The 24153-nt window shown below is 36.8% G+C and overlaps 1 non-coding gene and 1 pseudogene across 2 annotated transcripts; both read right to left on the reverse strand.

Annotated features, from left to right (window-relative positions):
• Window positions 1-6392: 6392 nt before the first annotated feature.
• LOC145605077 (uncharacterized) lies at window positions 6393-7971 on the reverse strand (annotated as a pseudogene). Its single transcript, XR_014105001.1, has 2 exons — window positions 7809-7971; window positions 6393-7128 (listed from the first exon to the last, which is right to left on the reverse strand). The product of XR_014105001.1 is annotated as an uncharacterized LOC145605077 (transcript).
• Window positions 7972-22057: 14086 nt separating this feature from the next.
• Window positions 22058-22164, reverse strand: LOC145606461 (small nucleolar RNA R71). Its single transcript, XR_014105329.1, has one exon. It is a non-coding gene; the product is annotated as a small nucleolar RNA R71 (small nucleolar RNA).
• Between the last annotated feature and the right edge of the window lie 1989 nt (window positions 22165-24153).

The raw sequence follows: 24153 nt of genomic DNA on the forward strand, positions 1-24153 counted from the left end.
TTTTGATTACTTGACTCATATCAACCTTGACTTTACGGCTTTGAAGAGGAAAAATGCAAAAATAGGTATATATTTTTTAGGAACCAAGTATGGTATTTAAATTGGAGGATTAATATCCGACTTAACCCCCTAAAAAAATGACGGAAAAAACGCCCATACAAGACTTTCTTAGACATGGTCAAAGTATTTGTATTGGTGTGTGCGTTGGGTGTAAGTGACATGCTTGGACTCTTGTGTAAGACCATGGGACTAGGTGCCTAGACTCAATTAATGACTTAACAAAGTATTATTAACAGTAAAATTTAACCGAATTAATTAGCAAACTGGTTAATTAGACGCAAAGTGATGACTCGATCAATAATCCAAACTGTCGTCAAAACGACAGGACTGACGACTCTCTTTGCAGTGTAGCGCCAGACGACAGCATTGTCGCCAAGCGATACATTTCACAGAGTGGCACTACAGTTCAAACTTTAACGCCATTGCTGAAGCTTCGATCTGAGACTGTTTTCGATATTATTATTCAACAGGCGTATGCCTAAAGTCGTACTAGGTCAATTCTGATTAAATTATTAGACTTTATTTACTCAAATTAATTAATTAATTAATTAGGCAAAGTTCTTATAGTCATTAATTTATTTAAACTTAGCACAAGTCAAACAAACAGTTAAGAAAAACGTATACCATATGCACAACAAATAATGCACAATTAGTCAAGTAAGCACAATATGATGCAATGAGTTTGCAACCTAACCATGGCTCTAGTTTTCTAAGGTTCGGGATATGGGTTAGTCAAAGAGGGTCCATGGTTAATTGTTCAGATGCACCACGCGGAAGCCTAACCGTGAAGGGTTAGCGCGAGTGGATGGGACACCGCGAGTTTTAGAAAAAACTCGCTTCCATGGTTTGGTGAATTTAACATTCTCGGATGTACCCTTTGTTGCTCAGAGCGTTCAATCAGGTAGATGGAGCATGATTTCCCAAGGGGTTATGTCCATATGTAGAACACATGCATATGGGTTTCAAAAAAGTGAGAAAAACTCAATCAGGACGTAGGATCGAGCAAACAATGCTAAAAACTGGTCGAAGTTAGAACGCATATTTCTAGCTCGGTATTGGAAGAATTTGGCGCCAGCAAACAGAGATTGGCGCCAACTTTTGGCTTTAGCGCTTGACGCATATGATGATGATGAAATTCTTGATTAGCTTAGTTTTGATATTAATTTCAATGGATTGTGAGTAGTTCTCTTGCTAGGGGAATGGTGAAACATGTATGAGTGATGGATTGATGCTAATTGGGGGAAATTGATGGAGTTGATGTTGTGATTAAATTGGTTGATTGATTAAGTGCATGTGTGTGATTAATTGAAGAGTAGCTATCTTTGAGTTGTTACACTAGAATGCATTGTAAGCTTGCATTGATACGGAAAATTGATATGTGGCTTGCTTTTGTCGATTGAGTAGGTTTGCAGGTTCCTAGTTAGGGTCTCTCGTAGTTGGCGCTAGCTTGACCTCTAGGAGATTAGCCTACCTTACTCTCTTGATTTCTTAGTTGATTTTCCCTCGCAACACTTGACTTAGTCATCTCCAATCCTAATTAGCTATGTCCATTCCTAGTACATTCGGATCCTAACCCTAATGTTTGTTAAATTTAATTCCAATTTGATTATTTTATTGTTTTGAATACACACACCTCACATTATTGCTTCGAAATAGCTTAGCTTTAACTTTAGCATTCATTTCCCATTCCTAGTGGTTCGACCCTCGACTTACTCTATGCTTTGTGTAGGGGCGTGTTGAGAGATTATAAATTTTGTTTTGACCAAGGGTAGATTAGTTTTCAACGACCTGATTCTAATAGGGTTAGAAAGTAGACTTGATAAGATTTCTAATTATATATTAAATAGGATCAAAGTTATCACAATTTTAAAAACGCAAAAAAAAAAAACTGGAATCGTCACGCTGGCAACAAAACCACCGCGTCACGAGGGAAAGTGACGTGGCACGGGGCCTAGTACTGTGACACGGGAATTCTCAATGTGTCACGGTGTCTGGTTCCGTGACATGGGAATTCTCGGGCTTATTTCCGCGCTCTTTTAACGCGTAAATTCCCCGCCTCACGGGAGATGATGACGTGGCACGGGGTATGTTACCATGACACGGGATTTTTCATTGTGTTACGGTGTTTTCCCTTGTCTTTTCCGCGTTTCATTCCCACACGCTTATGAATCAAGACGCAATAACTCCACCGTGTCACGGCATATCTTCTCGTGTCACGGGGTGTGCACCGTGACACGGGATTGCGCTATGTTTTCTCCGTGTAATCCCTAAACGCGTTTTATCCTCCGTATGCCAAATATGTCCCGCGTCACTCGAATTTTCCACGCGTCACGGGATTTTCCCCCTGAAAGTGCCTTCCCCCGTCTGACGGTGCCTGGGACCGTGTCACGGTGTTCTATGCCGTGTCGCGGTGTTAATTTTTAGGGGTTTTATCTTTTTAGGGTTTCGTGTGTTCCTACTGCTCATTTTCACTATAAATAGGACCCCTCCCCCCTTTCTGCAATTCGGGGCATAAAATCCTTCTCTCTTTCTCTCTTTTACACCAAAAATTATTATTTTCTCTTTCTCTCATATTCTAAGACTTAAATCAATATTGCTAATTACACCATTCTTCCCTTAAGCACTCCAAGGAGTCCATACTTAACCCGAGGTTCCGTCCTTAAACCAAGGCGTGAAAGGTACAAATAACTAAGGGTTTGGACCAAATCAAATCTACATTTATTTAATTTAATTTTCATTTGATTTATATTTTTTTATTGAAGTTACTGACATTTTATTCATGATGTAGCAATTTTAAGGAACGCGCGGAAAACGAGTAATTAATTAATTTAATTACTCTTATTTTATTTTAATATTGCTAGCATCATGATTAGGTTATTTTATATTCGATTTGACTAACGCTATTATTGTTAAATTTCTTCCAATATTAATGTTTATTTTATTATATTTATTGATCACCATATTCCATGTTTAAGGGAATATGTAATTAAAAATCATGTCTAATAAGATAATTTGGACAACCGGTTTAGGTTCCTTTTTAATCTTGTTGTTTAATCAAGTGATTACTAATATTTTGGAATTATATGTTGCATTTATATTCAACCAATTAAGCATAATAATAGTTTGGAGCGAATTAAATATTTTGTTTGCATGCCTTTGAGATCGCAGGAATCGCTTTCCACTACAAGAATCGAGTAGAGGCCAATACGGGCGAACGTGACTCCATGACTCACTTCGTACCATCATCCCCGATCCTCCTTTCGTGGTTCCAAACCATATGGAGTTAGTAATCTCATGGATTATGAATGGGGTATAATAACCTTCACGGGTCAATCGTTGTTGCCTATCGTTGTCCCTTATCGTGGTCGCCTTTTATGATCCGTGAACGATTTACAAGTTCATAAAAAAACTTGTTGGCGACTCCCTACTTTCCTTGTCCCTAATCGTATATGTCAATTCTCACTTACTATGTGTGTCAAGCATATTCATAACATACTTTAACGTAGGCGCACTTCGAACGACACCTACAGTTAGTTGTTTGGGTTTGACCCAAAAGGTGCATTCAAGATTAAGTTGTACAATTAATTACGGATTAAATTACTGATCGAAAGCTGTCTCAAACTAGGAATTCCGAACACTTGATCTCACTGAATAATTAGTTTTCTAATAATTAAGAACCCTCTATCGGAATAATACACTTGTTCGAAGGACATTGTTCCTATCATAATTATAGTGGATGGTGGTTGTGATTGGTGCCGATTCTCTCCTAGTGGAGTACTCTAGTTGATGGTGGCTGGTTGGGCGACAATTGGGAGTAGAGGTTGATGGTGGCTGGTTAGGCGACAATTGGGAGTAGAGGTTCATGGTGCCTGGTTGGGCAATAGTTGGGGAGCAGTTGTTGGATTGTGCGGTTGTTGTTGTTGCTTGAAGATCCGTTGCGGTTGTTAGTTACTGCTTGAAGATTTGTTGGGTTGGGGCTGGTGTTGATGAATTGAGGGAATAGGGAGTTGTGCTTACGTGAGGAGAAAATGAAGTGACACTAAGTGAGTGGTGATGAAAAGAAAACTAAAGATGCATATCAACTATTATATTGAATATACAAGCCAATTAATTTCTGATATAAGTTAATATTAGGGACATATCAGACATTAATAAAAATGTATCAGCCAACAAGAGGAATACATCAGCCAACAAGAGGAATAAATCAGCCAACAAGAGCAATATATCAACCAACAAAAGGTACTTATCAGCCAATTGAAGAAATATATGAGCCAACAAATGAAGCATATCAGCCAACAAAGCATGAAATTAGCAAACAAAGGCAACAGGTAAGCCACACAAAATAAACATGTTAGCCAACAAAATGAAACATACAAGTCAACAATTAGAATATACATATCAGCCAACAAAATAAATATATGAGCCAACTAAAGGAACATTTAAGCCAAATTAAGTTTGATATCAGCCAACAAAAAGGGAAAAAAAAAATATCAGACAACAAATAAAACATATCTGTCAACAAGTACAATATATCAGCCAAGTAATTTCCGCACCCAAATTTGCGTGCGGACGTCCGCACCCAATACCTTCTCTTAAAAAAATAATCTATTTCCCTTGTCTACACTTGGGTTTTCATGTCTATTTGATGGTGATAAAGTGGAGATGACAATTTTTTGGACAACTCTAGGTTAACAAACCATTTGTAGGTGTCAAGATGATGATGATGCCACTAACATAGCACAAATTAGATTTAAGAAACTAGTTTATGTAATTAAGTTAGGAGTAAGAGAAAATTAGTGCTAAATTTTGGGGGAGAAAAAATAATGAGACGTATTCATTAAGTGGTTGAACAATTTCTCTGTGTTTTGGATAACAAGGTCTGTAATTTGCACTATTTATCCCTCTTTTGCATATAAAATATAAAAGGAGAGAAAATTTTAGATGAAAAACGTAAATTTTACATTTTTGTGAAAATTTGGGAGGGAAAAGTACATCATCCCAAAATCAGATTTCCTTATTAAAAAAATAGAAAAAAAAAAACCACAACCCAGGTAATAAAATGGCCTCATCACACCTTCAAAAATTTTGACTTGTGAACTGTGAAGCTCCCTTTGCTGCAAAAAACAATTAAAGGAGGAAGTATTAAGGCGGGAGGAAGTATTAAGGCGGGAGGAAGTGGAAATGAAGGAATGTTATGCATTTGTAAATACATAACATTGATTAAAATATTTTAAAAACACATAACAGAAAGAGAAAAGTGGAGAGAAATAGGAAGAGAGAGATCTATAGGTGGACCTCACCTATTTTTTGGTCGGATTGTATCACGTGATGAGAGACCACATGTTGATTGTTTCACTGAAAATTATATGGTACCATAATCCTCAATAGTATTATTTATGCATAAATTTTGTACGATTGAATGCATATATAATATCATTATATGCATATATGGTATTACTTTATATTCAATGGTATCATTTAATCGTTCAATGATACCAAAATATGCATTCGTTTGTGCATAAGTATAATTACATGAATACCCCTTGTTATGCATTTTTACATGTCTAACATTCCTTCCTTTAAAATCCCTCGTGGGAAATCATCAAAAGCTTTCTGGATAATCTCAATTAAATTGCGTTTATACGGAGTACTTACTAAGGAAGTCAATTGGCATATGAACTCGATGAGAAGCAATGTTTGAAAATTGAAATAAAGTCAGTACAGCAACGAAAATTTAACATCACAAGGTCAGAACTCTTAAGAAGTGGATAATACAGTAGAAAAGGCATCATGACTAATATAACAATTAGAGAAGCAGACTATCAACAAGTATCGTAAGACAAGTATCATAAGACTATCACCAAGTATCATTAGACCAGCCAATCCCAAAAAAAAAAAAGGATAGTAAAATAAAACCTGAATTATCTGTGCGCAGACAATTCATGAATAAATACACCACTCCCCTTTACTAGCCACTTAACCCACTTTTCTATCAGATTGGTACGTAATTTTGGGGTGATCGAGATATCAGTGGTGAGTTGGGGACTGGTGACAAAGCTCAAGCTTAAACTTAAATTACATTGCACCCTTCGTCGATCACAAAATTACGCCTCTTAAATGACGGCTCCAAAATGAGAATAGCGGCAAAATTCCAAAAAAGATAACTTAAAGAGCCTATATGAGTTAAATTTTTAAATGAAGGAAACGAAAAGGCTTGTAATAATTCGCATATAGCTTAGCAATAAAATGCTGATAAACAGCAAACAGTCACTGGTCCTGCTTAGTAATATACTATCCCTGCTTTTAACATTAGTGCTTGTCATCATAGCCAATAAAATATAACAGCAGGGATAGCTTAATATAGAATAAATAATAGTACTATTAGTTTGCCATGAACCTTTAGGGAATTACTACAGCAGTACAGCAGCATAATAACCAGTTAAAATCTTTCAGATGCCCGAGCAGTGATCATTCTAAGCCTTGAAGATATTTTGCCAGCAGGAGAGCCCATAATAAGGCGGCATAGGCAGTCCGTTGCAACTTTGATGGCATCATGAGAACCCACAATGTGAATCTTGTTAGCAGCAACTACAATCCTAGTTTTAGTAGCATTTTCAATCATGAATTTGGTCTTGCCACCTTTCCCACAAATCCTTCCAATGGCTCGAGTCAAGTGATCCCCCTTAAGTGTACGCTTAACATCCAGCATATCAATTGTAGACGTATGAAAATGATCATACTTGAGAAATACATCCCTTACTTGCTCAGGTTCAAAGCCCAACATGAAAGCCTGTACATAGCTAGCACACTTATAAAGGTTGCTAATGTCAGGGGTGTCAGGCATTGTCTTAAGTTCAACCTGCTTTGCCTTAAGATTCATGCGGATGTCAATTTTCATCTCATTGCGAATGGGTTCATAAATCTGGCTTTTCCATGCTTTTACAAGTGGTGTGCGACGGTGTGGTGGGGCAGGCACAAAGCAGAATTGAAGTTCAACACCATCGGACACTTCGTGAGGCTGAATGGGCTCAAATCTTCGACTCCTTGCCAATTCCATATTGACTCAAGCTTAACAAATGAAATGAAACCAACAACGAAGAAAATAATCAATCTATTAGAACCAAAGAGTATAAATCATGAGCAACAATACGCATTATATTATACCCACAACCCACTTCTGCAATTATAAAATATTATATTATGCAAATATGGAATTATGGATTTATGGTTAAATCCCTACAAAAACTCACAAATTTGGCTACTTCAACAATAATCGCATAGGCAATAAATAATTAAACAGCAACAGAATCAAAGTATCAAACAACAGATTTTTTTTTTTTAAAAAAAAAAGTATTAAGAAACGGTAAATAACCACACCAGGCCCGTCCCTGAGCCAGGGCAGGAGGGGCGGCCGCTCTGGGCTCAGGAAAACGGTTGTGCAATACTTAAAACAAATATTAGACGGTTGTGTACTACTTAACCAACCAAATTTGATTCAATTATTAAAAATGGCTCGAAAAATCACATAATTTTAGGGATATTTGATTCAATAATCAAATATTAGACTCATAATTTTCTTTTCTGATAATATAATCGCTGGTTATGATCTTTCAGAATGTTAGGATTTGGAACCAATAATTCAGATTTCGAACCCTACACCTAATGCACTGACGATTAAATTAGATTAGATCAAAGATAAACCCTAAATTTTGAAATTGATAAAAGATGAATAAAAAAAAAACACAAACTTATCTCAGCAGCTGCGTCGATGACGATTCAAGTATTAGAAGGCGCCGTGCGATTGAACGGAGAACGTGAACTGCGCTTCAATGGAGAACGCTTTTTTTTTTTTTTTTTTTTTTTATTTAGTGGAGAACGTTGAGTTACTTGAGTACGCTTTAATGGTTAAACTGAGAGAGTTTTGTAGGCCGTAAGGTTGGGGGTGTTTGGTTCGCAACTGGTAGAGGTTTGGAATTAGAAATAGGGTTAAGGTGGTATCGGATTAAAACTTGATACTTAATATCATGTGTTTGGTTCAATTCTAGAATGAAATATCATCCCTTAATTTTATATGCTCCCTCCGCTACTTTTTACTCGCAACAATTACTATATTTGGTCGTTACACATTACTTGCAACAATTTTTTTTCTTTCCTTATTTGGTAGGTTTTTAATGGTAAAATGATAATTTTACCCTTACTTTTTTTTTAACCTAATCTGATTTTCCCTAATCTATGGTTATTTAACTCCTAATCTAAATCACTAACTCTAATTTAATCTAATCATTCCCACAAAAAAAAAAAAAAAAAAAAAAAAAAAAAAAAAAACCCAACCCCATCAGATTTCTTCAAAAAATCATCCAACCTCTCAACTACCAGAATTGAATGAAAATTTCTCCTCGATAATGGAGCCTTCTTGTTCCTTCTTCTGGAGATTTCTCCAGTTTAACACCATAAACCCTAAATCTACTCCACTTTCCTCCTTTCTCTCTCATCTTCGTCCTGTGACCTCTCTCTTCCTTCTCTTGTATCAAACCCTAATTTCGAATTCTCCCTCTCTATTCTCTGTCATCCTTCTTCTACCCTGAGAAAATGAGTTCCAAAAAACGATCAAAGGAGTCCCTTGAACTTCCTGAGACAGAGTATAACACTGTGACTCGATACCGTCCTCAACGAGGAACAGGAATCATGAAACCATTACGCCGTTGCTCTGCGTCCTTCTCAAGATACAAAAGAGGGAAAATTGGGGCGAAATTGGTGGAATACATCTCCAGCGACGATGAGAAGGAGGCTGTGGAGTCACATCTGGTGGAGCCTGTCCACGTTCCTGTGACGGTGGTTGCTGATCTACCTGAAAATGCCGGAGAAGTGCTTGACAGTGTAGATGGGGTAAAGGAAAGCCCTAAAAATGCTGAATCAGGGAAGAAGGAGAGCCCTGAGAAGGCTTCCGGCAGCGGTGGGTCACCTCGTGGTGTGAAGAGGAGCAGATCTGTCTGGAAGGAGTACTACAGTGACTGGGATCCCTGCTATTTGGCTTATTTGAGGGACAAGTACCCTCATGACTTCCCCCCAGAGTTTTGATCTTGCAGCGTAACTATTTCTGAACCCTAAATGCTTGATTTTTGCTTAAATATGAGTCCCTTATTTTGATGTTTATGCAGTTGTGGTTATGGTTCATTTTCGTTGTGGTTGATCTAGTTTATGGTGGTTCATGTTATTATTGTTGTTTGTTGTTGAATTCTGAGGTCCCTTTCTCTTGATTATGATACTTTTGGTTAATTTTTTTGGGATGTTGGATGATTTGATTATGATTTTTGTCTGTTTTAAATGGGTTGAGCCTGCTTGTAGTCCCTTTGTCTTGATTATCAAAGTGTTGGTTAATGTTTTTGGATGTTGGATGATTTGATTATGATGGGTCTCTGTTTTAAATGACTTATGCATGGTTGTAGTCCCTTAGTGCTGCCTGGTTGATGATTTCTGTAGGGCTGGTTGTTGATTTATGTTGGATTGTTGATGATGCATTTTGGAAGTGTTGTGGTGTTTTTGTAATGACCTTGACTGATTTGGAAAAGGGCTATGCTTGGGGTGGTTTGCTTTGTGGATATGTTGTTGGCATTGTGTGCAAATGCTAGAGAGTTCCTCTAGGTGATTATAAAACTGATGCATTGAGTCCCCCCCCCCCACTTATTTTGCATCATATTTGTATGTTATTCCAAATGATGAAGGGACTCTTATGACTTGAGCCCATTATGAAGGATGCTCCAACATTTTTTTATTAAAAAAGATGTTGTTGAGGTGCCTTCTTATGGTTGCTAACATGGTTAATCAAATCCCATCTGATGGAATCTAGTGCACATTGACCCTGACCCAAATGCAAAGTTTGAGATCATGTTCAAATATCCAATTCATTTCAGCAAAAAATTGTAGCTTTTACAAAAGCACAAATATGTGTGCACTACCTTGTCATGACTGCCTACCTATTGTATTTAACATAAGACGCAAACAAAAAACCTAGTTTTAGTGTAAATGGTTATGTGTGGCAGTCTTTGATCATCAATATGTTGTGACTTATGTGTTCCTTTCCAAAATGTTGTTAGTTACTTACAAAAAGTTGTGTGTAGTCCCCACTTCTGTCTTCAACACCTACTTACTTTTCTGTTTATCAATCTACATCTACTTCCATATCTTCATTATGTGGCTGAGCCCCTGTAGTTGGCACAAACAGAGTGTTCAGGTATTCCACTGTCTCTGCAATCAGTGCCCTGTCTACCTTCAATATGTCTTCCAAAGTCCCCTCCCTGTCTTGTCTTGCCTTTCCCATGTATGGTGGATTGAAGTTGTTGCCACCTTGTTTCTCCAACACCTTAATCATGCAAGATTGTAGTGTGATCCAAGTGTACTTGTTAAGTGTTGGATCAAACATGTCAAATGCCTCAGCCACCTTCTCAATTAGCTCATCTAAATTAGTTGGGAATGACTGGTACTGTATGGACTGTATAGCCTTGAACAAACCAAGGTCCAACACATTAAGGTCAGGGGATTGGGCTGGTTGGAACACAAACTGAATAATGAACTCATTTGCTTGAGTGGCAGCCAAAAACTCTTCATTGTTTTGAACTTGATGGGGCCTGGTATTGTCCCACTGTATGATTCTGTTTTTGGACAACTGAGCTGGCAATTCTGCATGTATTGTTGGGATAATTTTATCCAAAATCATGTCCCTAATTGCATCTTTGTTGACACTCTGAATGGCTTTTGTTTCCATTGTGCCTGCCTCTTTGTTTTTGCTTTTCATCTTGGCCCTTTCATGCTTGACAAATGGGAACAACCTATACTTGCCTGAGTGAAGCAGAGTCCCATCTTCTGCATATAGTGGTTTACCTACCATTCCCATGAACATAGCCTTGAGTTTAAACCTTTTTTATTGTTGTGCTTTGTATGGAACCTCCTCATTTGGTGTGAGATAAAATGTCCTTGTCTCTGGGTTCAAGTAGAACCACTTCTCATCAATATGGATGTAGTGTTGCATATCCATGAATGAAGGGTTTCCCTCACTTGGAACTTGGTCTATGTGCTGTAGAACCCACTTGAGCCTTGTAATTTTGTGGTTATCTGTTAGTGCAGGGTGGTTGGTTGCTGATACTGCCCTAAGTATGCCTTTTTTTTTTTAAATATATGAATAAGCACATGACTCACATTAAGACCTGCACCATAGCTTCTGTTTGTGGTTCTCTTGTACAGTGGCACAAACATTAGCCACTCATCTGAGTACTCAGTTGGCTTTCTTCCTGTTTTGCCTAATTTCTTGGTTCTGACATCTACTGCTTCTCCCAGTTGCATGTGTTTCTTGATTTCTTTTAGCCACCTACTTGTTGTAGATCTGTGCACATGATGTTTCTTTGCCAAAGAGGTGAGCATTCCTCTTGGGAGTGTGTCACCTTCCATGTTTAGCAGAATGTCATCAACAACCTGGTTTTTCTATTGGATGCTTAGCTCTCTGCTTTGCCTCCCATTGTTTGCTGCATGATTGTCCTGCTCTTCCTCTGTATCTGAGTCCCCTGTATGAGTGCCTTCACTGTGTTTCTGTTGACTTGAATGTTGAGAATCTGTCCCTGACCCTGATTCTGTCTGCATGGAATTCTCTTCCATCTCTGTCATGTGCTCCATGAGCAGTTGGTTGATATTCAAAAATTCATCCTCGATTTCTCCCATGAGTCCCTTTTCTCTTTTTTTATGCAGATTTGATGGTAGGTGATGAAGTGGAGGTGGCTTGCCTTTTTTTTGAGAGCTTTCAATGGAGCCTAATTCTGTACAAATTCTCTAATGCTGCTACTACTAACTCAGCAATTAGGAATTAGGGCTAATTTTAGATGTTGATGTTGATTTTGTAATTTTCAAACTGATGAACTCGGTCTGTAATTTCTGGGTACAATTCGAATTCCCTCCCCCCCCCCCCCAATCCCTTTTGCAAACGTTTATGATTGTGGGGTGTTTATGAAACAGGTTGCCCCTTTTATAAGGAGCTTTTGATTTGAATGTTATGTTTTTTTTGTTTTTTTTTTTTCAAATTTTAGCTTTTCAAATTTTCATGAAAAAATTTTGGAGCCAAAATGAAATTTGGAGGCTAAAAGAATTAGCCTCCAAATTCCTGACAGCAAAAAGGGAAAAAAGAGAGGGAAAGGAGAGAGAGAGGAGAGAGAAAAAAAGAAAAGGGGCACAGGCTCCTACTTGCCAAAGGGACCACTACTTTTCCCTCCCTTTTAACTTCTCCTAATCACATGCCCCTCCCTTTAATCTTTCTCCTTAAAAACTTTTGCCTAGGAGTCCGTTCCTCCCTCCTTTGTTGCGAGTAAAAAGTAACGGAGGGAGTATTTGATATCTAATGGAATGGAATGAGCCAAACCCACCTTCCCTCCAAGGTTTCTAAACCCCATACCTCATGGGTTTGAGGAATGGGTTTTAAAATCATATTTTTGACAACCAAACATATAGTATGGGTTTTGGTCATTCTAAACCCATATCTAATACCTATAATCCGCGAACCAAACGCCCCCTTAGAACTTTAAAAGCCATGAGTGCAATGACCCGCCACAGATTTAAATGGTAAGATTCGTCGAATAAGTAAAGGATAAAATACACTTTGATAATCTCAACTATTAGCGATTTACTTCTAATAATCCCAACTAAGGTTAATTATCTAATAATTCCAACTATGTTATGTGTTTGCCTAGAGTAGTCCTAATGATCTGAATACAGCCACCGTCCCTTCCCACTCCTAAAACTCCGACATCCAACCCTTTCAGTACCTGAATTTCCAGTCGCGCGTCAAACCCAGACGAGGCTATTTGGGGTTGAGCATGAGAAAGGAGGTGGCTATATCGAGGTCGGGGTTGGGGTTGGGTTTTCGGTGTAGATAGATAGTTTTTCGGCGTGGGTAAGGGTTTTTCGGGGTCGAGGCTGGGATTTTTGGTGGGGGGGGGGTTATTACAGGGTTTTCCAGCACATCACACAATGGAGGAGGCGAGATGAAGAAAGGTCGAGAATGGGGGGTTTGGTGCCGGTCAATTTCAGGGGTAAGGGGAGACGGTCGTCGACCTGGGTCCAGGCTTTGCGGTGGCGGAAAGGGATGGGTGGTGGCTAGAGGTTTTTTTTGGTTTTTTTTCCTTTTCCTCAAAAAAAAAAATAATGTTATGAAATATTTGTGGATATCCATTATCCTCCTTTGTATCATTCCGGAATAATCTAGATCTAGGGTTTATATTCTTATCCATTCAAACCCTAATATATTGTATTTATATATACCCCATTATATGGAATAGAAATACACTGATATATTATCTCTCAATCTCTCTTATATTTCTCTCTATTTTATAACACGTTATCAGCACCATACCTCTGATTTAAGCGAGTTTGAATAAACCTACCCACAAAAAGGTACGCATATACTATTTTGAATCAATAATGTATAAACCTGTTTTATCAATATGATTTAATATCATATTCATAGGGCAATAGATTTGACCATTCTTTATTTTAAGATTTAATTTGATATCGGTTTCATTAATATGATGGTTTTACTCTCTTATTTTGATACTGTAATTCATCATTTAAATTTTTACATCATATAATTAAGTTGTAAGGGTGCCGGAATATGCAAACCTTTTGTTTGTTCTATTTAGTTCTATTACTTTGAGTTGTTTTACGTAAAATTAATCTTTGGTTTGTTTGAATTCACATTCATCTTAGAATTACAGGATACTTTAATTTAATATAATGGGTTTTATGGTAAATTATTATTGTGTTGCTTAAATTGTATTATTTGGTATGCATTTGCTTCTCGACGTCAATTCACATATAACATGTGGTAGAGGTTTGGAATTAGGAATAAGGTTAAAACCGGTGCCCTAAACCGATTTTGGCACCGATTAACCGGTGCCTTTAATTATTTTGGCCACCGCTTAACCGGTGCCTAAAATAAACTCCCGCGTTAATTTTTTTGGTGGCAGCTACCGGTGCCTTTTCACTCAATATTTATTTTTTTTTCCATTTTTCATGCAATAATATTAAAAAAAACACCCTGTTTCCAGCAATAATAAGAACCTGTAATTCCAGCAATTATATTGATTAAAATAATTAATAATATTAAGATTATAATTACTAATAATAATAATATTATTAAATATTATAATAAGATACAAATAATTTTAAAAACAAGAATTCATATATATATAGATATAAATATTCCCAAACGCAATACAAAAAAAAAGTGTTATATATATATACAAATGATAGTAAGTAAATAATGAATATTAATATTGTTCAAAAGTTAACATAAATTTACAATTAAAATGCCATTTACATGTTGAAGGTGATAAAAGACACCAACATGTCACAAACTTCATTAAGATCCTTGATTGTCAAGGGACCATCCTTTTGGACCTTGCAAAACTTGAAATACAAAAAAATTATGTTAGAATTAATTAATTAATTAAGCAAAACAATATGTATTTTATCAAATATAACCTGTATGACTTCTATTTAGCCCATTTCTTATCAAATAAACTATTTCTTTCTCATAACATGTCAATGTCACCTACTTTTATGTGTCCTAGCCCTAAAATTGAATCAAAAAATATTTTATCAATGTTTAAGACGCTTTTTACTCAAAATGGCCCAAATATGGCCTATATGACCTTACTTTTCCCATTTCCTACATTTCTTATAAAATGAACTTTATTTATCTCATAACATGTCAATATTATCTAGTTATAGGTGTATAAGGAAAGAAATCCCATCAAAAGAGCATATTAACACAAAATGGCCCAAATATGGCCCATATGACTTCTATTCAGCCCATTTTTACCTTTCTTGTCAAATGACCTTTTAATTTATCAATGTTGGGTAATATTAAGTGTATAAGGCTAGAAATCACATCAACATAGCATTTCATTAAGTTTAACAACGCATATTACTCAAAATGACCCAAATATGGCCTATTTGACTTCTATTTAGCCCATTTCCTACATTTCTTATCAAATGAACTATTTCTTTCACATAACATGTCAATATCACCTAGTTTGTGTTTAAGCCCTAAAATTGAATCAAAAAAACATTTTACTAAGGTTTAAGACGCTTTTTACTCAAAATTGCCCAAATATGGCCTATATGACTCTACTATGCCCATTTCCTACATTTATTATTAAATGAACTTTATTGATCACATAACATGTCAATATTATCTATTTATAGGTGTATAAGGTAAGAAATCACATCAAAAGAGCATATTAACATAAAATGGCCCAAATATGGCCCATATGACTTTTATTCAGCCCATTTTCTACCTTTCTTGTCAAATGACCTTTTTGTTTCTCATAACATGTCAACGTTGGGTAATATTAGGTGTCTACGGCTAGAAATCACATCAATATAGCATTTCATTAAGTTTAATAATGCATTTTACTCAAAATGACCCAAATATGGCCTATATGACTTATATGTAGCCCATTTCCTACATTACTTATCAAATGAAATATTTCTTTTTCATAACATAGTTTGACATGGTTGAACTTACTCTTTATAACATGGGGAGAATATGAACTTGTCTCCCTCACGCGCTGATTCCCTGATACTTTGCTCAACATAGTATAACACGTCATGGGGGTCGCCTAAGATTCTAGTAGTGGATAACTGCTCGGGGCATAACCACCCAACTTTACAAGGAGAATCAGTTTCAGTTAAGTGCCCTTGTAGTGCTCTGCGTGCATGAACATTGAATAATTAATCACATGTAGGATAATCACCATAAATTTGAATAACTTGAAAAAAGTGTAGATTATGTGGGAATTGAAGTACCTGATGATTGTTTGAATGAGGGAAATGTTAAGCTTTGCACCACGTAGAAATTCCTTCACATCTTCTTTGCTGATCCATGCAACTACATCCTCATCATAGCGGAACATTGCATTAGGAAGTGCAACTTCCATGGGATCGACCAAGTGACAAGAACGGTTGTGAAGAAAGGTCATGTTAGCAGAGAGCGTTTGAAGAACAATATCTTCAACTAGTGGAGTAGGTTGTATGGGTGAACCTTTCGAAGAGTGCAATTTCGACGCTTGTTCACTCTTGGACCTTTGTTCACTTAGCTTCTTCTTAGGTTGATCAATGCTTTTAGGCTTCTCCACCCTCTTTCTCTTTGAAGTTTTGCTTCCATGCAAAATCTGAAATAGTTTGAGAAAGAATAAGTTTATAAGTTGAGAAATGAAGAAAATAGGCATATTATAAGTTATTTTGGCTTAAAATGGTTTTATTTTGATGAAATGGACCCTTTAACTTAGAAATTCGCTTCTTTTATGTAATTTAAACTCACAATCACTTATAAATATGTAATTATGAGATGGTTTGAGACAGAATAAATTTATAAGTTGAGAAATGAAGAAAATAGGCATATTATAAGTTATTTTGGCTTAAAATGGTTTTATTTTGATGAAATGGACCCATTAACTTAGAAATTAGCTTATTTTATGTAATTTCAACTCACAATCACTTATAAATATGTTATTATGAGGTGGTTTGTGAAAGAATAAGTTTATAAGTTGAGAAATGAAGAAAATAGGCTAGTGAGAAGCCATTTCGCCTCAAAATGGCTTTATTTTGATGAAATGGACCCAAAAACTTAGAACTTAGATTATTTTATGTCATTTCAAGTCACAATCACTTATAAATATGTAATTATGAGATGGTTTTATAAATAATAAGTTTATAAGTTGAGAAATGAAGAAAAGAGGCATGTAAGAAGCCAATTTGGGTAAAAATGGCTTTATTTTGATGAAATGGGCCCAAAAACTTAGAACTTTGCTTATTTTATGTAATTTCAACTCAAAATCACTTATAAATATGTAATTGTGAGATCGTTTGAGAATGAATAAGTTTATAAGTTGAGAAATGAAGAAAATAGGAAGTGAGAAGCAATTTCGGCTCAAAATGGCTTTCTTTTGATGAAATTGGCCCAAAAACTTAGAACTTTGCTTCTTTTATGTAATTTCAACTCACAATCACTTATAAATATGTAATTATGAGATGGTTTGAGAATGAATAAGTTTATAAGTTGAGAAATGAAGAAAATACGCAAGTGAGTAGCCATTTCGGCTCAAAATGGCTTTATTTTGATGAAATGGACCCAAAAACTTAGAAATTAGCTTTTTTACGTCATTTCGACTCACATTAACTTATAAATATGTAATTATGAGATGGTTTGAGGAAGAATAAGTTCATAAGTTGAGAAATGAAGAAAATAGGCATGTGAGAAGCCATTTCGGCTCTAAATGGGTTTATTTTGATGAAATGGACCTAAAAACTTAGGACTTTGCTTATTTTATGTAATTTTAAGTCACAATCACTTATAAATATGTAATTATGAGATTCTTTGAGAAAGAATAAGTTCATTAGTTGAGAATTGAAGAAAATAGGTAAGTGAGAAGCCGTTTTGAAAAGAAATTGCTTTATTTTGATGAAATAGAGCAAAAAACTTAGAAATTAGCTTCTTTTATGTCGTTTTAAGTGACATTCACTTATAATTATGTAATTATAATATGGTTTGATAAAGAATAAGTTCATAATTTGAGAAATGAAGAAAATAGGCATGCGAAAAGCCATTCTACCGAGTGAGTTGAGAAAAAAAAATATGGCTCAAAATATTTTTTACAAAAATACGCAACTTCCGCCGAGGCCGAAACACCCGAGGTAGCCGCCTTCGCTGCCGGAACAGCGAAGGCAGCCTACACCGAGGCCATAGCAGCCCCGGCAGCCGCCTGCCGAGGCTGCAGCAGCCCTAGTAGCATGCTGCCTGGCCTGCTGCAGCCCCGACAGCCGCTGCCTTAGCTGCAGCAGCCTTGGCAGCCACTGCCTTAGCTGCAGCACCCCAGACAGCCAGGTGATTCTGACGCCGGAGCAACCTCGTATCTCTTAGATGCCTCGTATCTCTTTCTAATAACAATAGACACGCGTTAGTAACTTCAAGGGAAAAGAATAGAGATAATAAATCAAACAATTAAATTAAATAATTGAAATAAAGATTTGGACCACCCCTCAGAATTATCCAACGTTTCATGTCTAGGGTGAAGGCAACTTCGAACTTGTCTAGGTGTGTCTAGAACTAATGTATGAGGAATTTTGAGAGAGGGAAGGTTTAGAAAAAGAATAAAGAGAGAGAAAGCTTAGCTTCTAGCTTTTAGAGAGGGAATAGAGAGAGATAATGATTTTAAATGAATAAAAACGGGGAGATACAACCGCTATTTATAGAAAAAATGTCTCGAAATCAAATCAAGTCATATTCGGAATTAAATTCCTTATATCGCCAGACGATAGAATCAACGCCAGGCGACAGCTGTTTGCGCCAGGCGACAACTTTAATTTGTCGTCTAGTGCTAAGTTAAAAGTACAACACGCTTTGTACGCGGAATCATCTTCTTAAAACGATTAAGCAGTTAATTCTGCGGGCGTTAAGCAGATTAAAATCATATGTGTGACAAATCATATATTTTATTCAAAATAAAACATCTTTAAAAATATATTTATCAATCTAATCTTATTAGAATTAAAAAAAACCTTCTACATATTCCTTGAAGATTAAAATCAATCCTAATTACTTTAGGAATAATAATTAATAGGCCCTCCTCTAGATCATTGGGCCACATGTAAAATCATTGGGCCAAATTTAAATTAACCCATAACTTCCTCATTATTCATCGGAATTGACCTTATAATATATCGTTGGAAAGCTCTTTCTAGCCCAATCCAAGTACACTAAAATTGGACCCTTATCATGGACTTAACAAAATTATACTCGCTATTTTCATAAATAGAGTAAGAAAAAAAATATTTTTGAAAACAGAAAAAGAGATAGTTTAATAAAAATTTCGCCAAAACAAAATATCCCTAAAAACAGGCATTTTTAGGAAGAATTTGGCTTTTTCGCAACCCTATAGAATCAGAACTTTTCCAGAATATTGATTCCACCCAAAATTCACTAGTCCTGAGCAAAAATCTGGATTATGGAGCCAAAGTTCTTAATTAAACGAGATTAAAATTAATAAAGTCAAGCTACTAATCTAATTAGCAACATAACCAAAAAATAAATCATTTTTAAACCCTTGATAATTTTTTAGTTAAAAAAATAAATGATCAAGGCTCTGATACCACTGTTAGGTTTTGAAGAGTCTAACTCGCCGCGGAACAAAACCCGACCCTAAGACCCGCTCACAATTAATATAACTAAAGTGTGACATAAATAATAAGAAAGAGAAAAAAGACAATCTTACCCTTGTTGCGTGCTTTACTTTCACTTGGAGCTCTTAGTTCTAAACCAAGTCTTGCAAACGTAGAGACCTCTTACATAATCCACCCGCAACTCGACCCTGACCATTCTCTTACTTGGAATTTAGCCAACGGACCAAAATACTAGCCGAGTATTATATGAACTTAAAAGTTTTCTCTCTAGTAGAGATTAAATGTCTTATTGAGTTCCTACTCAAGTGAATTTCTTCAAATCCCAAGGTGGGTATTTATTGAGAGTGTCATGAGAGAATTCCACCCTCCATCAATGTGAAAAAGTTGGTAAATTTTTTCCCTTTTTAATTTTAAATCAAAAATAAAAGAAAATAGTAAATAAATAATTAATCAACAAGTGGATATTACACAAGGAGAGGTTAGCTGATGGCCACAGGAGGGGGGGAATCAAAATCCTTGCTCCCCAAGGATCCCTAAATTCACCTCCCACAAGCAAATCAAGCCAACAAGCCAGTTGCAGCCTTGGGAGCCAAGCTTGCCCAGTTGGTAGCCTGGCCCCTTATCTAGGCCTGCCAGCTGGTTGCGCAGCCCAGCAGCGAACCTCAACAAGCCTTGCATTTATGCGAGCTGCTGGGTGCTGCTCACAGCACGCTTGCTGACAAGTGTCATTTATGGCACTCATTTGGTTCTTTTAAGGGTGAATTTTAATGCTATTTTATAGCTCTTTTATTTACCTTTCCCTTAATTTTACTCTTTATTTCTTTTAGTTTGAATTTTCTTAGTTTAATTTCTTTCTCTATGCATTTCTTTGTTTTTTTTTGTTATTTTCTCTTTTATTTGCTTGTTTTCCATTATTTTTCAAGTTATGGTCGTTATCCAAGTTTCCCGAGGCCTCTTCCCAGGTTCGGCATTGATTAGGATGTCTAGTGTTCTCCATTTGAAGCTTAAGCATGGAGAAGTGCAAGTTCCTAAGTCCTTAAGCTGTGCATTCAAGCCGTGGGGGCATGATTCCTTGTCTTGAACCCGCACACATAGAGTTTAGAAACCGCAAGGTCCCGTGTTTAACAAGAACATTAAGCGGAACGCACGAGGAGCATTGGAATGATAGGAAAGCGGGCTCCCCTGCACCCAGGCGCGCGCGACATGGTGGCGCGGGCGCGTCCCTGTTTCTTACCCAGTTTTGAGCGACCTAGCTCCCCTTTATGGTTGGCCGCACCTGTATAAATATAGATTTTTTTTCTATTTTCAAAGAGAGTTTAATTTTTCAGAAATTAGGCTAGAATTGTAGAGAGAGAAACTCTAGATTGTATAGAGAGATCTTGATTGTTGATTGATGATTGAAGATTGTCAATTCTAACATTTCCTCCAGTGAATTGAAGCAAGTTTGTAAGGATTTCTTTTACTTTAATGCAATTTTTAGCATATCAATTCAATTGCTTTGTTGATTTTTAAGTTTGAATTATATTTGTGATTGAATTAGTTGTATTGATATGATGATGATGAAATTGTTGATTAGCTTAGTTTTGATCTTAATTTCAATGGATTACGAGTAGTTCTCTTGCTAGGGGAATGGTGTAGCATGTATGAGTGATGGATTGATGCTAATTGGGGGAAACTAATGGAGTTGATGTTGTGATTAAATTGGTTGATTGATTAAGTGCATGTGTGTGATTAATTGAAGAGTATCTAACTTTGATTTGTTACACTAGAATGCATTGTAAGCTTGCATTGATACGGAAAATTGATATGTGGCTTGCTTTTGTCGATTGAGTAGGTTTGCAAGGTTCCTAGTTAGAGTCTCTCGTAGTTGGCGCTAGCTTGACCTCTTGGAGATTAGCCTACCTTACTCTCTTGATTGCTTAGTTGATTTTCCCTCGCAACACTTGACTTAGTCATCTCCAATCCTAATTAGCTATGTCCATTCCGAGTACATGCGGATCCTAACCCTAGTGCTTGTTAAAATTGATTTTAATTTGATTGTTTGATTGTTTTGAATACAACTCCTCACTTTATTGCTTAGAAATAGCTTAGCTTTGACTTTAGCATTCATTTCCCATTCCTAGTGGTTTGACCCTCGACTTACTCTATGCTTTGTGTAGGGGTGTGTTGAGAGATTATAAATTTTGTTTTGACCAAGGGTAGATTAGTTTTCAACGACCTAGTCTTTCCCTAGGGTTAAAAATGGCGCCGTTGCCAGGGAAGGGCTTTAGTGCCATTTGATCTGGAAATCGAGAGAAAAATAACAAGGATAAGGGTTGCTAATCGTTCTTTGAGTCCAAGCTCTCCAAGAGAAGAAGTTCACCAAGGAAGAGAAGAAGAGGATCAAGTAAGCATGGGAGATAATCCAAGAGTTTCTTTAAAGGAGTTGGGAAATCCTGGTGCATATAGGTTTGAAAGTGGGATTGCATTACCAACAACACCGGCAAATGACTTTAAAATAAGACCGGTCATGATCACTTTGATTGAAAGAAGACAATTTAGTGGGGCTAAGATTGAGAGTCCGCTAAACCATCTCAAAGAGTTCGAGAAGTATTGTAACACTATTACAGTGAATGGTGTTTCTTAAGAGTTTATCCGGCTCAAGTTGTTCCCCTTCTCTCTCATAGGTGGGGCCTTGGAATGGTTAGACAAGGAGGTCAAGCCAAATTCTCTTAGAACATGGGATGAAGTTACCAAGGAATTATTGTCTAGGTTATACCCCCAACAGAAAACGGCGGAGGTAAGGGGTTTAATTAAAAGTTTCAAGCAAAAACCTAGTAAGAGCTTGTATGAAGCTTGGGAAAGGTATAAGGAATATCAAAGAGAATGTACCCATCATGGCATCCCAACATATCAAATCATTTAAATTTTTTATGGAGGGTTGAGTCCTCTAGGCAAATCGTGTTTTAATGTGGGAGTCGGAGGCCCAATCATGAACAAAACCGAAGAAGAGGTTGTGGACATTATAGAAGATGTGGTGCGCCATTACATGGATTGGAAAGAAGGAGAAAGAGATTCTTCAAGCAAGAATAGATTAACAGTTTACTCGGTTGATCACCTCAATGCCATCAATATTATATCCTCTCAAATTGATAGTTTGGGGAAGGAGATGACAACAATCAAGGCCAAGCTTGAGAGTGCAACTTCTAATGCACAAGGTCATCCCTCCCACATTAAAAGGAGAGGTACATCTTCTAACTCTACTCCTCTTTCTATGTCTAACAGTATGCCCAATGGATGTTTGTTTTGTGATAATGGTGGGTCTTATGACCATGATGCTTCTACTTGTTCAAATGGGTTTGAAAATCTTGATGATGGTGAGAGTACTGAATGTGAATATGTGAACTTTGTCTCAAAAAATAACAATGGTCAAAGGTTTGATGGACCAAGAAACTTTGGAAATAGAAATTCTCACCAACAAGGTGGATTTGATAACAATTACAATGGTAATTATAGGAACCAAGGGAACCAAAATTTTTGAGGCAACTAAAATAACCAAGGTTATGGCAATCAAAACCAAGGCCAAGGTTATGAAAATCAAAGCCAATCTCAAGGCTTTGGTGGCCAAAACCAAAATTTTGGCAACAATCAAAATCGAGGCAATTGGAACAATTAAAATAGGGGGAATTTTCAAAACAACCAAAGGGGACCCCTACCCGGATTTGGTCCAAAATCGCAAGGTGTTGGTGAAAATTCCTATTCTAAATCGTCCAAGTTTGATTTGGAGGAGATAATTGAAAATCAAACAAAAATCTTGAACACCTATATGGCGGTGAGCGATAAGAAATTTATACTTGAGACACAAATCACCCAACTAGCAAACACTTTGAAAGATTATGCTAGTCCTTCTTCATTGCCTTCTCAAGGAGTTGATCCTAAGAAACCCGTTTATTCCATCACCAAAAGGAGTGGAAGAGTTCTTGAAGAGAGAGTTTTTAGGGATTGTGAGTATGACAAGAAGAAGAGTCTTTCAAGTGAGCAAAAAGAGGAAGATGTGTCAAGAGATGTGAGTAAAGAAGAGAGCCATGAGAAAAAAGAAGAGTGATGAGAGAAAGCAAGAGGAAGTGAGAAAACCCGACCTTCCATATCCCCAAAAGTTTATGAGGAACAAACTAGATGAACAATTTGGGAGATTTCTTGAAATGTTGAAGGAGGTCCATCTTTCTATCCCTCTTACTGAAGCCATGACCCAAATACCTAGATATTCCAAGTTCCTTAAGGATATCTTGAGTGGCAAGAGAGATTGTAATGAGATAGATTCGGTGGAGCTTGGTGAGTGTTGTAGTGCTTTGATTCACAATGACCTCCCCAAGAAGATGAAAGATCCGGGTAATTTCTCCATTCCTTGCAAAATCAAGAGTAAGATGTTTGAGAATGGTTTATGTGATTTGGGTGCTAGTGTGAGCATAATGCCTTTCTCGGTCTTCAAGAAGCTAAAGCTAGGAGAACTTCTTCCTACCAACATGACTTTGCAATTGGCCGATAGGTCCATCAAGTTTCCCAATGGAAGAGCTGAGGATGTTCCCCTAAAGATAGGTGGTTTTACAATTCCCGTCGATTTCATAGAAGAAGATGACCACATTCCTATTATCTTAGGGAGACTGTTCCTAGCTACTTCGGGAGCTTTGATTGATGTTAAGGGAGGCCGAATCATCTTGAGAGTTCGTAACAAGAAAGAGAGTTTTGAGGTAAAACCAGTGCATGAGTCCTTATCCCTTGTGAAAGGAATCAAGAGTGATGATTCCCTTTGATCTTTTGATAATGTGTATGTGATTGATTCTTTGCATGAAAGTTAGTGAAGATAAGAAGGAGCTTCCAAAGGTTATGAACGAA

The sequence above is a fragment of the Chenopodium album genome, chromosome 22 (assembly GCF_948465745.1).
Source record: "Chenopodium album chromosome 22, dcCheAlbu1.1, whole genome shotgun sequence".
Taxonomy (NCBI): domain Eukaryota; kingdom Viridiplantae; phylum Streptophyta; class Magnoliopsida; order Caryophyllales; family Amaranthaceae; genus Chenopodium; species Chenopodium album.